Below are 17,777 nucleotides of genomic sequence, written 5' to 3'. Positions count from 1 at the left end.
ACATCCAGTGGCACGTTATGACTTTAGGTGGTAGTAAACAGGAACGTTGACCGATAGAATACGGTGTTTCAAAATAAACTCGAATATGTTAGGCTGACATTCGTGAGTGGTAATTGAAATAAACCTATAATCGTTGGATATTAACATATGTAACGATGGAATTTCCGACTCATTGTTAAAATGAACTGCCTTAATGCATCGGCTCGAGGTTATTACAGGTGCGTAAACTCCTAATAGACAAGATAGCAGAATGATTGCGCTTCCAGGTGCTTGGCCGCTATGTCGTGTCTCAATCCCCGACCGTGTCAGACATGAGAACTGATTTGTAAAACTGATATGAGTAGGTTGGCGCTTGACATTCAACATTCAGGGATGGCACAGTGAATCGGTGCAAAATTTACCAAGTATTCAAACTCTATTACTTTACCTTTAATGTCCTGCGGCATCATATGCACATCATGCACTCATGGTTTGATACAGATATGAATCATAGCACAGCTGCTCTGTGAATCGGCAACTCACAATATCTGGAATATAGTGGTATACAGACAGTAGGTATCAATTAGAGGTCGACCGATATTGATTTTTACAGGCCGATACCGATATTTCGACGCTCTCACGGCCGATAACCGATATCATAGGCCGATATTAATATGGAAGGAGCAGAGAACTAGTTCGCCAAAAATATTATATATTAGGCAAGGTGGCACTTGTTCATGCCACAGAAAGGTGAACAACAAACGAGAAAACTGAAATCGAAAAGACTTATTGCTTAATTGTGAACATTCGTTGAAATTTGGGATAACCCGAAAATCAAAACATGATACAGAATTGCAGATCAGTTCAGAAAAGGTAGATTGTAGTTATATATAAAATATCGGTCGCGATATCGGCCTGGATTGGCCGATACCGATATTCGAGAAAGTTCCAAATATCGGGGCCGATAATCGGTCGACCTCTAGTATCAATATGTTTGTCTGCGAGTACAATCATTCTTTAGGAGAGAAGTTCAGGCTCATTTTCTTTGATATGGAAATGCTTCAATCGGGTAGCCTAGCAATCAATATTGCGCAATTGTTTATTCAACATTGAAATCTGCCGCGACAACCAACACCATGTTAGCGTGGACTGTCGTATAGCCATAATAAAAAATTATTGCTGGCGAGAAATCGCAATGGAGATCGCGTCGAGCAAGTGCAAGTGAAGATATCGTGCCAGCAAGCTCGCAACTGGTTAAGCAACAGAGACTCGCAGCCGCGCCACAATTATAAACAATACTAATTCAACTGGCGAGTAATGCGGGTAGTTGGAATTTTCGTTTAGCCGCTGCTTCTTTGCGGAAGCTTTCTGAGGAGAATAGTTGCGGCCAAGAATTTTTTACCGATTTTATCTTCAATTCGAGACCGCATCATATTGAGAGTGCACTGTCCCTTTAACAATATAATCATATAGGAGATTTTGGTGCAATCGTAATCGGAATTAAATACGTTGACGAAGTAATCACCGCATGTGTGAGGGAAACTATAAGCTTACAAAGGAGAAAAACAAATGAGAACCATGCGAATGGCGAGTACGTGAAGTTGGCCCATTGTTCACACTGCTCAGTGTGTATAGCCTACACAAGTTCACGTATGATCAGTTATTTTGGTAGCGACCCAAAATTTCGATTTCAAAATGTTCCGCGATCAAACCTCTCAATTTGGCGTGCTGATAATTGAAAATGGTCAGCACCTTCGACCAAACCTACTCGCGAGTCGCGACTTGTGTTTTAGAGCTGGCAAATATGTGCGCAGCAATACCAAGCTTGCAATTATGAACTCGTTCACCTCCATACTTGAGCTTAAGAAACTCAATCAATACTATAGCAACGTATTTAGGACTATCAGAACGTTTTCTATTTATATTAAATCGAATTAATCAAGTATTTTATGTGATAATTCGCGTCACGCGAAATACAGATAACGATATACGACTGACCTAGCTGACTGCGCCGTTCGCACATGTCCTGTGTATGTATCATACTTTCACCACATGGCACACCCGATCACATATCACGTAGGTCGTTTTTTCTTCCATTTAAAAAATGAACTAAAATATTCAGAAATGAGTTGCCGATAGCATCCCCTTAATTCTTATACTAGCCATCGGTATTTAATTTTTGTTTACCCAACACCAAAGAATAGAAAAGCCAACTCATTTAAGTCGCGACCCTAGTTTTGGAACCCCTGGTATTAATTCATCTAATCAATCTTATCGTGGCAATTTATTTGTGACGTTTCAGAGAGAGATATATGGTATTCTTTTTCGCCCGCACCATCAAGAAGCTTTGACGACGGAGATGCAGCCGCCTTTATAGTAAGTTCGTCTAGTCTACAGCTCCGTTTTTCTCCTCCATGCTATCCGTATTTGCTGAGCGCCTAGCAAGATAGCCGCGGATACCAGTTTTCGAGTCTTTGGCCTGACATGGTCGGGGATCGAGCCCACGACCTACCGATCAAGAAGCCGGACGCATCATCATTACACTATCTCGCTCGCAGACGTGCAATATGCTTCTCATTTGCAATATGATGCGCATGATTGACAGCAACTAATTTTACATTGCATTCCACATTACCTATCGTGCTAATACAACATCATCACAAAGATCAATGTCTTGTTATCGTTTTTGCACACAGATGTTGGTTGAAAGTTTCTTTTTGTCTGTATTCTCGTGGAAGCAAGATAAGTGTATGGTGCGTATTGCAAACCAGAATTACTCTGGTGAGTCAACTTTGAAATTTGTAAGGGACTGCGAGCTTGTGGGGTAAATAAACAGATTCAGGAATAGCATTCCGCAACCAAGGAATATTAAATGAAGATAATCGATGCGTTGACAGTGCGTACAATGCACAACGTTAGGACTAATGCACCCCAAGGTACCTTGCACAGTCAACTGAAACAAACAAACCATATATCAGTTGACGCCAAACATTTATTATGTGTACGGAGCTCATTTTACGATTCAAAAGTTGCAGCCGCCTCATTTGTTCAATAATCGCTTAACTCATCATCAACTGAACGAATCAGATTGATTTACAGATGAACTTCGATGAATGTTCGTATCATATAATCAAATATATTATTCATATTATTACGCAGTTAGATATGTTCGAATGACAAAATTCTAGTTATATAGCATTGCGTATGGATGTCGTATTCGGAACATAAGACGGAATACACATGCCATTACGTAGGCTACCGTGCACATATAAGTGTAATTTCACATTAAGAGAGATTTAAACTGCTGTGTGTATAATTGTGGACTCAACCCTAGGCTCGATGACTTGAACTCGAACTTGACTCGGTAGTGAATTGAAAATGACTCGATTTGACTCGAGTCAAGACCAGTGTTGAGATGACTCAAGTCATGACTTGACTGGAGTCAGACTCGAGTCAACTTTTTCGTATATAGTTTGTGACCTCCCGTCTGTTATATGATCAAAAGATATTTTATTCACCCAAACGTAGTAGACTGAAAAAAAATATTTGGCGAGACGCGCACACAAATTTTCATGTGTTCCTTTCTCTGTGGTGCCCCGGATGTCATTTGTATTGTGGAACTCAGATTAGAAGGACAGCACTATTCGTCACACCCACCCATCGCGGCTCTTGAAAATGGACACATATCCAAAGTTGCAGTCAAGGTGTTTCTTCGGTAACAAACTTCGTGGAGTCGCATATATTTTTCTTGAGGGGGTGAGAGGTATCTATTTCAAAATCATGCTATCTTCAGACATTAAATCACGAAGCTTGAAAAGGTGTTTTTCAAGGTAATTAAATCTCTTCAAAATACCCCATAATTTACATTGATTTGCGAAATACTGAGTTCTCTTCTAACCCAATCCCCGCCCTAATGGTGAGTTTGGGGTGCGGAAGTTACTGACCTGGCAAGAATTCAATTCGCTGGATGCGATAAATCTTGCCCTATAAAGTCATGGGCAGTGGTACATTATGAACTAGCAAGCAAATGAAGTCTCATATTTGAATAAATTAGTTAGCTCATTAGCCCTTTTCATCGCAATTCTTATATTGTCTTCCAATATATCTTCTAAGATTAGTTCTGAGAAGCAAAGTAAATGTAATCGCGATTACTTTTATCAGGGTTGTAAACAGTCACAAGGCTCCGAGTCACAAGTCAATCTCACTTTTATATTTTTGACTCGAGTCAAGTCGAGTCATTTTCAATTCCCACCGAGTCAAGTCCGAGTCCAAGTCAGCGAACAGAGGATCGAGTCCGAGTCATGGTATTATGACTCGAGTCCGAGTCCAAGTCATTGTGTTGACTGCTCAGTTTCCAGTTAAAGTCTTCCTAAACCCACTTTTTTAACTCTGTTTGGTGATATTGAATGGTTCGCATTTATAATATATCAATTTTCCTTACTTTTAGCAGTTTCTGGTCGCATTTTCAAGCACCAGTACCAACAAACGAAATCCCAATAGTGTGTTGGCTTCGAAATTACAATGAAATGTCGGTCTTCGCCGTCTGAATCTCGAGTCAATGACTTGCTTCGAGTCATGCGCAATGACTCGAGTCCAAGTCGAGTCAATACACAGATTGACTCGAGTCAAGTCATTTTCGTATTATGAGAAAATGACTCGAGTCAAGTCGAGTCATCCGAAAATCGTTACTCGAGTCTGACTCGAGTCGAGTCATGACTCGAGTCATTACAACCCTGACTTTTATAACGTAATCGTATTCGACTACTTCCTGATTTTGCTGTAATCGTAAATGATATCGTAATCGCGTGATTCAGAAGTAATCGTAGTCGCAATCGATTACATTCATGAAGTAATCACCCCATATCAATGCATTATCATGCCATTAAATGGAAGAGATCGTCCAACTGAGCCTGGACAATTGACATATTAGCCTCATAGCCTGTGAGTTATGAATATTGCTATACGCCTCCTGGACAATCTGGTCTGGAGGAAACAGTTGTATCTAGAATATTAAATCCGCTTTTCTAACTATTCACTGGTGTTATGATCTATTATGAACGCCAATTACTAATATTACTGGTACATTTGACTGAGAGGTCTTTTGGCATCCAGATGGTAGGCCTACGCCGTGAAGTTAAACTAATTAGTGGTACGCGGTCGGGAAAAGTTTAAGAAACACTGGCATAGATGCCCCTGAACCTAATGTAATCCATGGCAATACCGTATCCGATGCTTTCCCGCTTACGTACATAATTTACCAATTCCATGATCCACCGTCGGCTATTTGTAATACACGAAAAATTTTACATCACGATGTTTATGTGGGTAATAGCTAGCGACCAAGTGCTCATATAGTCGTAGCTGCAATTGGTAATACAGTTACAGGTAAATATTGGTCAACATTTTGAATTGCCGATTCATTGATTAGAATTCAAGAAATATTGAATGAAGAGAATCGGAAAACGTTGTCTAGTTCGGTGATGATGCCTACGTTATGTATCATATCGCACTTCATGTGGGCAGAACGGTTGAGCATGGCTTAATAATCTAGTTAACAAGGCACGCATAGAACATCATTGAAAATAGGCTAATTATTTTATGCTGTGATTGTCAATATAATTGAAATTGTAACTGGGCAAAATTTTCATTAAATGACAATTACAATTACAATTACACAAAATAGAAATGCTTCAATTACAATTACAATCAAATATATGAAAAGAATGTAAAAAAATACATTCAGTTTAATTACAAATTACAATTGCTTCAACTCCGCTACCTAAATTACTTCATTAACAAATTTCTAAGTAGCCAACACCCTAGTGACTAGGATTTGTTTTTTTATGATACAATACATATCAAATCCAGATGGGTCCCGTACGCCTGCTAGAATTTTTTACGTCAAACAAGGATGTTTTCTTTCTATCAATTTCATTGATTGGTTGGATGAGCATCATCCGCTGACTACCGACATGTAGCGGATTTCGCTCTAAGTGTCATGGGATTGCTGACCAAGCTCACGGCACAGAGGTAATAAAGTATTCACAAGCGAAAAGTTGAATATTTCAAGCAAACTTTTGTAACAAAGATGATGAAATTTTTGTGATTGGCAAGTGCATGCTAGTGTAGTGTAGATTCTTGTTATGCTGCCAGTGCCATGGTCATGCATAAATTGGCCGTAATTTGAAATGCAAAGAATTTCAACCAAATATGTTATAATGATGCTAAAAAGTGTAATATATTCAGAAGTTTCACACTGCAGAACATACCAAGGTTCGTTTGTGAACGAGAACCTGTAAATTTCGGAGGTTCACACACAAATCACCAACGTGAACTTCACGTTCACACCATCCCTAGTAGCTATACATATCAATCTAATTCAATGGCATGCAGTTTGGTATTTGATATCTGATTCGTCCGAACGCTATCGCTAACAATGTTTACTTTAGTTGAGCACCGTCTTGCTCATAATGTGTACGGCACACGGCAATCGGCAATAAAAAGCTTTAGATGTCGCATTTACGGCAATCCTGCGATAACAGTTTATGGGGTAATTTAGGACTGAGGCAATCAGAATTAAGCAAACATCCAGTGGCACGTTCTGACTTTTGGTGGTAGTAAACAGGAACGTAGGCCGATAGAATACGATGTATTAAAATAAACTCGAGTATGTTAGGCTGGCGTTCGTGAGGGGTAATTGAAATAAACATTACTATAATCGTTGGATATTAACATATGTAACGATGGAATTTCCGACTCATTGTTAAAAAGAACTGCCTTAATGATTCGGCTCGAGGTAATTAAAGGTGCGTAAACTCCTAATAGACAAGATAGCATAATGATTGCACGTCCAGGTGCTTGGCCGCTATGTAGTGTCTCAATCCCCGACCGTGTCAGACATCAGAACTGATTAGTAAAACTGATATGAGTAGGTTGGCGCTTGACATTCAACATTCAGGGATGGCACAGTGAATCGGGGCAAAATTTAGCAAGTATTCAAACCCTAAAACTTTACCTTTAATGTCCAGCGGCATCATATGCACATCATGCAGTCATGGTTTGATACAGATATGAATCATAGCACAGCTGCTCTGTGAATCGGCAACTCACAATATCTGGAATAAGTGGTATACAGACAGCAGGTATCAATATGTTTGTCTGCGAGTACAATCATTCTTTAGGAGAGAATTTCAGGCTCATTTTCTTTCATATGGAAATGCTTCAATCAGGTAGCCTAGCAATCAATATTGCGCAATTGTTTATTCAACATTTGAATCCGCCGCGATAGACAACACCATGTTAGCGTGGACTGTCGGATAGCCATAATAAAAAATTCTTGCTGGCGAGAAATCGCAATGGAGATCGCGTCGAGCAAGTCCAAGTGAAGATATCGTGCCAGCAAGTTCGCAACTGGTTAAGCAATACAGAGACTCGCAGCCGCGCCACAATTATAGACAATACTAATTCAACTGGCGAGTAATGGGGGTAGTTGGAATTTTCGTTTAGCTGCAGCTTCATTACGGAAGCTTTCTGAAGAAATTGGTTGCGGCCTAGAATTATTTAAAGATTTTATCTTCAATACGAGCCGCATCATATTGAGAATGCACCGTGCCTTTAACGATATAATCGTAAATGAGATTATGGTGTAATCGCAATTAAATACGTTGATGAAGTAATCACCGCATGTGTGAGAGAAACTATAAGCAACTCGTTCACCTCCATCCTTGAGTTTAAGAAACTCAATCAATACTATAGCAACATATTTAGGACTATCGGGACGTTTTCTGTCTATATCCAATCGAATTGATCAAGTATTTTATTTGATAATTCGCGTCACGCGAAATACAGATAACGATACACGACTGACCTAGCCGACTGCGCCGTTCACACATTTCCCGTGTTTGTATCATACTTTCACCACATGGCTCTCCCGTCGTATTGGTTTTCATGATCCCAACAATTTAATCTTAATTCTAATAACAATACACAACCCTTGTGTTATATTAGATGACCCTTTAAAACAGAGGTCTCAAACTCAAACGTGTTAGCGGGCCAATTTCCTAATTTTTGATGGCGCCGCGGGCCGCAGCACCAATAATAGGGGAATTCAATGTATTTCTCAGTAGGCCTTATTTGACGGGACCTTGCAGACTGATATTCCACACGCATCATAAAAAGCTGATTTACTATTGTGAATTCACGCCTCGCGCGAAAAAATAAGATTTTTAGATATCTGAATAAAATTGATGCTGCATTTGGCATAGTTTGTCAAAAATAAGTAGTTGAAGACACCATGTGAGAGTACAAATGCATCAGGACATCGCAAAATATGTTGGCTTATAATTTCGCAGCTAGCGGACATTTGACATGACGCAATTACATAGGGAGAATTTTAAAATTTTACAAAGATTGATATGATATCAGAACATTTGAGAAGTACAGCCTAATCCGGGTCTCGGGTATACTCCTGATAACTAGGCTATTGATCATGTCATTACCAAGTCAAATTAAATCAGCGTTATATTTAGCTTCGACTATTTGAACAGATCACTTACAAATTGAGTATAATGATTACTGTGTCATAGCAATAAAAATGTCCAATCGCCCAAGAATCCATTTGTGTTACAGCTGTGAAGCGTAGGCTACGACTACTTTATATACTCGCAACAATAAAATTTGCGATAGGTACAGATTCCCATGATGACACCGGGTGTAACCAACTATACCTCAACCGGGCAACATAATGCCAATGGTTGCCATACCGTCCTGCCTAGATATTTAAATAAGCTACGAAACGCAAGCTACGACCGTTTTGATATTTTACCATTTTCCATACCAGTTTGATAGTTTGTTGCGTCCGTGATTGTACCAAGTCACAGCGTTCCGTGTCACAAAAGACCGACAAGATAGCGTAATGGTTAAGCGTCCGTGTGTATGTGTATCATGAGTCGGTGTATATGCCGCAAAAACATCAAGGACAAAAATAAACTACGTCATTTCCTTTCCTTCTCTGATTGTATCTTTTGATGCGACTCAACTCGAGTCATTTTTTATTTCATCACCCATTGAGTCGGAGTTCGATTCATCAACGGGTCCTGTTTAACCATCATAAACAAGTAATGTCACGTAATAGGTAATCCTCCACTTAGACGTAACTGTTGGAAATGATGTAATTGTGAGGTTTGATGAGTAGTTTCTGGCTTCTGGAGTATTTTATAGCGAATTGTAAATTGATTGAAAAAAAAATTGGTAGTTAAATATTGTCGAATACTTCGAAATCCAAAATGCCGTCACGGGCCGCACAAAATGATCTCGAGGGCCGCATGCAGCCCGCGGGCCGCGTGTTTGAGACCTCTGCTTTAAAATGACGCTTCGACAGATATGATACCTTGTTTTCCCGGATCGCATATCACGTAGGTCGTTTTTTCTTCCATTTAAAACAATGAACTGAAATATCCAGAAATGAGCCGCCGATAGCATCCTCTTAATTGACATTCTTGTAGTAGCCATCGGTATTTAATTTTTGTCTACCCGACACCATAGAACAGAAAAGCGACCTCATTGGAGTCGCGAGCCTAGTTTGGGAACCCCTGGTATTAATTCATCTAATCAATCTTATCGTGGCAATTTATTTGTGACGTTTTAGAGAGAGAGATATGGTATTCTTTTTCGCCCGCACCACCAAAAAGCTTTGACGACGGAGATGCGACCTCCTTTATAGTAAGATCATCTAGCCTACAGTCCCGTTTTTCTCCTCCATGCTATCCGTATTTGCTGAGCGCCTAGCAAGATAGCCGCGGATACCAGTTTTCGAGTCTTTGGCCTGACATGATCGGGGATCGAACCAACGACCTACCGATCAAGAAGCCGGACGCATCACCATTACACCATCTCGCTCGCAGACGTGCAATATGCTTCTCATTTGCAATATGACGCACATGATTGCCAGCAACTAATTTTATATTGCATTCCACGTTACCCGTTTTGCTAATACAACATCACCACAAAGATCAATGCCTTATCATCGTTTTGGCACATAGATGTTGGTTGAACGTTTCTTTTTGTCTGTGTTCGCGTGGAAGCAAGATAAGTTTATGGTGCGTAATGCAAACCAGAATTACTCGGGTAAGTCACCTTTGAAATTTGTAAGGGACTGCGAGCTTGTGGGTGTGTGATTATCTCTTACTACTATCTCTCTAAACGCATGAGCGATCTCGTCTTCTTGTTGTTGTGATTGTGCGACGTGCGTGCATGTATGTATTAGCACCCACGTCTTATGAGTTGTTGGAGCAATAGTGATTAGGCTAGTCGATGGAACTGTTCTTTTATATTTCAGTTTGATCATTTATTATGGTATTTAACCTATGAATAAATGCAAAGTTGCACAGTGGGATAAGTAAACAGACTCAGGAATAGCATTCCGCAACCAAGGATTATTAAATGAAGATGATCGGTGCGTCAAATCAAGTGCGTTGACAGTACCTACAATGTGCAACGTGACGACCAATGCACCCCAAGGTACCTGCACAGTCAACTAAAACAAACAAACCATATATCAGTCGACGCCAAACATTTATTACGTGTACGGAGCTCATTTTACGATTCAAAAGTTGCAGCCGCGTCATTTGTTTAACAATCGCTTAACTCATCATCAACTGAACGAATCGGATTGATTTACAAATGAAGTTCGATGAATGTTCGCATCATATAATCAAATATATTATTTATAGTATTACGCAGTTAGATAAGTTCGAATGACAAAATTCTAGTAATATGGCTTTGCGTATGGATGTCGTATTCGGAACATAAGACGGAATATACATGCCATTACGTAGGCTACCGTGCACATTTAATTATAATTTCACATTAAGAGAGATTTAAAATGCTGACCATATTTTCTCGGACTACAGTGATCATACACTTGTATATACGGATGGTTCGAAGACATCGTCAGGATGTGGCTATGCCGTATACATTCCTCGGCTGAATGTAAAATTGTCTGCGAAGCTTCCTAAATGTTTTTCAATATTTTATGTAGAGTTGCATGCCATCAAAGATGCATTATCGTGGGTTAAAAGGAACACGGAGAGTAAAATTGCTATAGTAAGTGACAGTTTGAGTGCCCTAACCGCCATCGCCAATCATGGATTGGTCAATGACTACATGTGAACGATATATTAGAATATATTGCAGAACTTCAAAATAACAATAAATCAATCACGTTCATCTGGATACCTGGGCATGCTGGTATTCGTGGTAACGAAATCGCCGATCAATTAGCCAAAGACGCTGCGTCAAGAAGGGATGAAGGGAACAATCACTTATTACCTCTGCGTGAAGCATTGTCCAACGTGTCCGTCTTATGACATCATTGTAGATGTGAATGGGATCAGATATACCGAAGCACTGAGACCGGAAGAGCGTATAAGAATCTGCGACCATCAATTACCGACGATATAGCTCAAATTGGAACACGGCGAAGAGACGTAATTCTACTGAGATTAAGAAGCGGTCATTGCAGATTGAATCAACATCTGCATAAGATAGGCTTACCATATTTTGAAAATGTAAAAAGAGGACATTTTTTCAGAAATTTGCAAGATGCAAAAACCGGAATAGAATTCTCAAAAACCGGTGAATTTTTCCCACTTTGTGGTCGGTTGACTAAAAAAAAGTCATATTTTCGCTCAGAGCTAAATTCACCGTTTTTCACTTCGAAATATCCGCCGGACCGTCACTTCTGTGCTACTTTGCGGTGTATCACTCGCAATTTGCTCTAAATCTGACCTAAATTTTCAAAAAAGAGGACAAAAGGGCGTCCTCCGAGGACACTTTCAAAAAAGTCAAAAAAAGAGGACAAATCCTCTTAAAAGAGGACGTATGGTAAGCCTAGCATAAGATCCGTTGTTCTCAGACTCCACTATGTCAGCAATGTAATGCAGAAGAATCTGTAGAGCACTTTTTGTTACATTGTATGAGATATCAACATCAAAGGAGACAGCTACATCATGCTGCGCGATTGAGCCGAATAAATTGGGAGTTGAAGGACGTTTTAACAGATCCAACGATCTTGGATAATGTTGTAGGCTACAGTTCGTGATATCTTTGGGAAGACTTATCTAGTAGGGATGGTGTGAACGTGAGGTTCACGTTCGCGTTCTGTGTGTGAACCTCAGAAATTTAGAGGTTCACGTTCACAAACGAAACTGGGTAGGTTCTGCACTGTGAACCTTTTTTATGCGATAAATCTTGCCCTATAAAGTTGGGCAATGGCACATTATGAAGTAGCAAGCAAATGAAGTCTCATATTTGAATAAATTAGTTATCCCATTAGGCCTTTTCATTGCAATTCTTATATTGTATTCCAATATATCTTAAGATTAGTTCTAAGAAGCAAAATAAATGTAATCGTGATTACTTTTCCAATATAATCGTATTCGACTACTTCCTGATTTTGCTGTAATCGTAATCGTTATCGTAATCGCGTGATTCAGAAGTAATCGTAATCGCAATCGATTACATTCATGAAGTGATAGCCCCATACCAATGCATTATCATGCCATTAAATGGAAGAGATCGTCCAAGTGAGCCTGGAATATGGACATATTTGCCTATGAGTTATGAATATTGCTATACGCCTCCTGGACCATCTGGTCTGGAGGAAACAGTTGTATTTGGCAAATTAAATCCGCCTTTGTAATTATTCACTGGTGTTGTGATCTATTATGAACGCCAATTACTAATATTACTGGTACATTTGACTATTAAGAGGTCATTTTGGCATCCAGATGGTAGGCCTACGCCGTGAAGTTAAACTAATTAGTGGTACGCGGTCGGAAAAAGTTTGAGAAACACTGGCATAGATGCCCCTGAACCTAATGCAATCCATGACAATACCGTCTCCGATACTTCCCCGCTTACGTACATAATTTACCCATTCCATGTTCCACCGTCGGCTATTTGTAGTACACGTTAAATTTTACATCGCGGCGTCTATGTGGGTAATAGCTAGCGACCAAGTGCTCATATAGTCGTAGCTGCAATTGGTAATGCAGTTACTTGAAAATATTGGTCAACATTTTGAATTGCCGATTCATTGATTAGATTTCAAGAAATATTGAATGAAGAGAATCGCAGAGCGTTGTATAGTTCGGTGATGATGCCTACGTTATGTATCAAATCGCACGTCATGTGGGCAGAACGTCGATTGCTCTCCTATAGTTTTTTTAGAGAACGGAATGTTTACTAGATTGCAAATAAATAACGGTCAGCTAGCTATAGAAAAGGCGACCGATGAACCACTTGACTATCATATTGCGATACCTCTGCGCTAAAAACGAATCTTGCAGAGCGTACCTTGAGTTGAGACTTTCCATTGTGGCAATACGTATCAGCATTCGGCAAGTACAGTAGCGAATAAAGGCGTATCATCAATCAGAAGATGAGTCAAGGCTATAGTCGGTTATCATATTTATTTACAGTAAGAAATAGTGCGGCTGGCAATCTATATGAAAGTGACGGAGGATATGCTCAATTATATTGTTCTGACAACTATCCTTGTTACATTATATGATTGCGCAAGCGATTGCTGCATTGACAGAGCTTGACAACCACAGGTATGAAACCATTTTCATAAACGGTCCATATACGTTGGATAAATATCTTAATGGCTAGTTCAATTCGGAAAAGTATTAGCAGCTATAATCTGGGAGTAGTAGCTTAATTTTTCTGATGATACGTGTATGCACTGTCCCTCTAATCAAGTAACGCGCCCTGAAATCCTTATTTAAGATTTCGAAGCTTACGACATGTAGGTTAGGTATAACGAGTTCGCGGGTGCTATTCTGCTTTAGGATAGTAAAAATCAGATGCACGCAATTAAACCAGTGTCGTGTGGAATGATTCCCTTGAAAAAGCAGCCCCAGGAAAAATATATTTTTATGTGTATGTTACACACAGATGACATCATTAGATCCACCGTCAAACACGCTGATCGTTATTTATCATCACGCGAGCCCCACACAAGTTTGGGTTCGGATATCTTTACAAATATATTTTGCTGATAAATCATAAGTCGGTCTAAGTGTTAATATTTCAGAATACAGTCACGACGTACCCCTGAAACAGGCTCGTTGAATCCCAGTGTTCGATCGAACCCATGTTAACAGCCACTGATTATTGAAATCCCCAATTGTGCTACTGCAGGCAAACTACCTCTATCAATTACATTTCTCTGCCTCCACGACATACAGAGCGATATTGCATTTACTGGGGATATTGCTTGGATTCCGTTATTTGGGTCGTGTAAACATGCTCTATGCGGAGATCATAAATGTGCGTCAACGCAACGACCATCTGGAATAATGCGAACTATCCTATACGATTAACAGATAAACTTTTACCAATATGATGTTTCTTTTGATTGTTAGTGAGCATTTACCCATCAAAGTCCGCGAGTAATTTTTTCAAATATTTAAAAAAATCTTTGGATTTATAAAGGCAACCGCACCGCCAGCACAAACAGTGATACTCAGTTTAGCATTCAATTAGTTAGTAAATTTATCATTCTGTATTCGCAGCTTCGACTTCACCGATGTACGTTACGAATTATGAATCGCCGTGAAGTCAACACTGTAGTGTTTGGATTTGTCCCATAGTACATATTTAACAAAGCCAATCCGTTCGTATCCACGCAGTGTTGCAAAATCAACGGAAACAAACAAATTATATCGCACGTTGACTCGTTCCAACATATATATCATTTACTGAAAGCTATGTATGCGCCATTGTTTATTCAGACCTAACTTGCTGCGACGTGGATTGAGTCCCATGTTATGTAAGTAAAGAGGAATTATTATACAGTCTTTGAACATATCTATTTCCGATCGATATACGAAAAAGTTACTATCTAAAATCTTGTCGCGCCTAAAGCAGTTGCTAGGAAATATAGGTACTTGAATCGTTGTATCGCAAGAAATTCACAGCGTATTTCCAACTTGGCCCGCTTGATTTTCGCGCACTCTAAAATAATTGGTGAGGAATCCAAAACTCGCATGCTAATTTCAACAAATACCATGCTTATTTCACTGATGGTGATTTCACGGACTATGATTGCAGCCGCACTAATGCAAAATTCTACTTGACATGTCAACAAATTTTCGCTGTTCAACAATTTCAGTCTTTGCGCTCGTCTTTTGAGACCGGGTTAGACCCGCTTGACGCCAACCCGCCACACGCCAAACGCCACCCTGCGGCTGGGTCTTTACGTGGCGTCTGGCGTGTGAATGGGTTGAAACGCAGACTGGCAGATGAAGTGCTTTATGGCGTCTGGCGTCCAGCATTTTAGGACGCCGTATACTGCGACATGGCGTTCGGCTTCTGGCAATTTTGAGACCGCCGTGCCGTGTGTAGGTAGCCAGTTGCACAGCGTCTCGTGTACAGGATCTGATTTATTGGCAAAGTTAGGGAAAGCAAGGCTGGTGGATAATAAGGATTGATCACTGCATTATTATATTCGTCGATAGCGGAATGATGTCTGCTACAGTTATTTGTTTGATTGCTGCCCGAGTTTTCTTCTAGCATTGGCATCAATGACTTGAGCTGAGGACTTTACGCACCTTATTAAAATCGTTACTGCTGAAGAAAATAGTTGCAGTATATGCGAAATCAGTTTTGAAAGTTGTGTGATCATGCTGTGCTAGTACACTCGACTAACCTTGTAGAACACATCGTCAGCCCAGAATTACAAGTTTTTTTTTATATAGACCACTTACATTCTGTCCTTCAGACTTCTTAGAAATAGCCTATTCATTCATCCTCGTATGACATAGCTAGCTAGCGCTTGCTGTCTATCAACTAAATTCCACGTATTTACGGCATAGCCCTAACATGCGACAAACGTCGACATGTAGGCTACAAATGAGATGCACCCGTGGCGTCTTGATAGTTGATATATCACACTCCAAACGCCGGCATGCACAAATTAGATGCATTCGGTGGCGTCTTGATAGTCGATATATCCGTTCAGACGCCAAACAGCGACAATCGACATGCACAAATTACATGCAGCCCGTGGCGTCTTGACAGTTGATATATCCGACGCCACACGTAGGCATATACCAGTTAGGTGCACCCGTCGCGTCTGGATAGTTGATATATCAGACACCAAACGACGGCATGCATAAATTAGATCCGTTCTGTGGCGTCTTGATCGTCGATATATACGTCCAGACGCCAAACGGCGACAATCAACATGCACAAACTAGATGCAGCCAGTGTCGTGTTGATAGCTGATATATCCGACGCCAATCGTCGACATATACAAGTTGGATGCACTCCGTGGCGTCTGGATAGTTGATATATCAGACTGCAAACGTTGGCATGTACAAATTAGATGGAGTCTTGATAGTCGATATATCCCTTCAGACGCCAAACGGCGACAATCGACAAGCACAAATTAGATGCAGCCCGTGGCGTCTTGATAGCTGATATATCCGACGCCAAACGTCCACATATACAGATTAGATACACCCCGTGCTATCCTGATATTCATCATCTAGTATCCAATTCATTATACCAGTGGTTCTCATCTCAACCTCTGGTCCATGGCAAGTTTCCTGTTGGTCCGTCTAATATTTTCGAATTTTATATCTCAATTACAAATTGCAATTTATTCAATACTCCGTTTAAAATCCATCGTCTTAAGATACTTGTAAATGTATTCGCATCACGATGCCTAGCAAGTCCACAGTAGCTACCAAGTCATTGTTTGCATTACTGTAGGTCATTGTGGTATAACTATGCTGACGCCGTTGCCGTGTGACGAGTAGTGAGGCCTTGGATGATTGACCAACTATAACGTCTGAGCTCTCACTGTACCAAAAAAGCTACATGCCGCGCACTCAAGTTAGCACTACACGTAACGTGAGTTACGGACGTTTTGAGTGCCGTTAAAACTCATTTTAGGTCTGAGGTAACTTTATGATCCGCAATTGAGTTTTACTCAGTACTAAAGCATGCGTTACTTGGTAACCGTAACTTAAGTAACCTCTATGATCTCCACCCTTAGTCACTAAGTGAAGTACATGAATTCAGGGGCACCTTTGCCCTCTCAATTTTCGAGTTTGACATTGTAATATTATAGAATGACATTTTGATATGCATGCATACATATGAAATCGTCAGACCAAGAAGTGTTGTCTGACGATATAGCTGTAATATTTTAGGACAGCTGGGGACATATGGTAAGGTTTCTGAACCAAGTTCCCATTGCTCATGCAATGGTCTGTTTTCTAGGCTACATTCTACCACGTCGATTGAAGTGTAGGCTATGCAACGCGGGGCAAAACACAGAAGTCACTACCACGGCGCTAAACTTCTTGGGCGGCGCGGATCATTTCAGTATTACTTAGCTAACGTCTGTGGCAATCCGCCACTGCGCAAGAAGAGCAAGAATTCTAATTTCAATGTGTCGGCGGAGAGAAAAATTGAAAGGCAATACAAACAAGGGCGTAGCCAGAAAACATTTATTTGAGGGGGACAGTTTAAGGAAGCTCCCCCGTGGGAACACCTCGCAGAACAGTATGTAATTCCGTGGGCAATTTCACCACTATACCCTTTATACATACGATTCTTAGACGCACACACACATCCTATGGAATCTCCCAGTTGCCAACTATGGCTTGTATTGGGCAATCGTGTCACGGACGATCCAGGAACCAGGAAATTATTGCAACAAATCCAACAGTAAAAATCCAAATGCGATGATCAAGGATTGGGTATAGAATTGCAAAGTTGAT

At 40.3% G+C, this 17,777-nt stretch overlaps 1 long non-coding RNA gene across 1 annotated transcript in view; it reads right to left on the bottom strand.

Annotated features, from left to right (window-relative positions):
- LOC145448941 (uncharacterized) overlaps positions 1-17,777 on the bottom strand; it is a 507,956-nt gene that overhangs the window by 158,466 nt on the left and 331,713 nt on the right. The gene's annotated exons all lie outside the window — the stretch shown is intronic.

This window comes from Botryllus schlosseri, chromosome 1 (genome assembly GCF_051294905.1).
Source record: "Botryllus schlosseri isolate E-star chromosome 1, Bs_hap1, whole genome shotgun sequence".
In the NCBI taxonomy this organism is placed as follows: Eukaryota; Metazoa; Chordata; class Ascidiacea; order Stolidobranchia; family Styelidae; genus Botryllus; species Botryllus schlosseri.
This window is presented reverse-complemented; position numbering and strand designations above follow the sequence as displayed.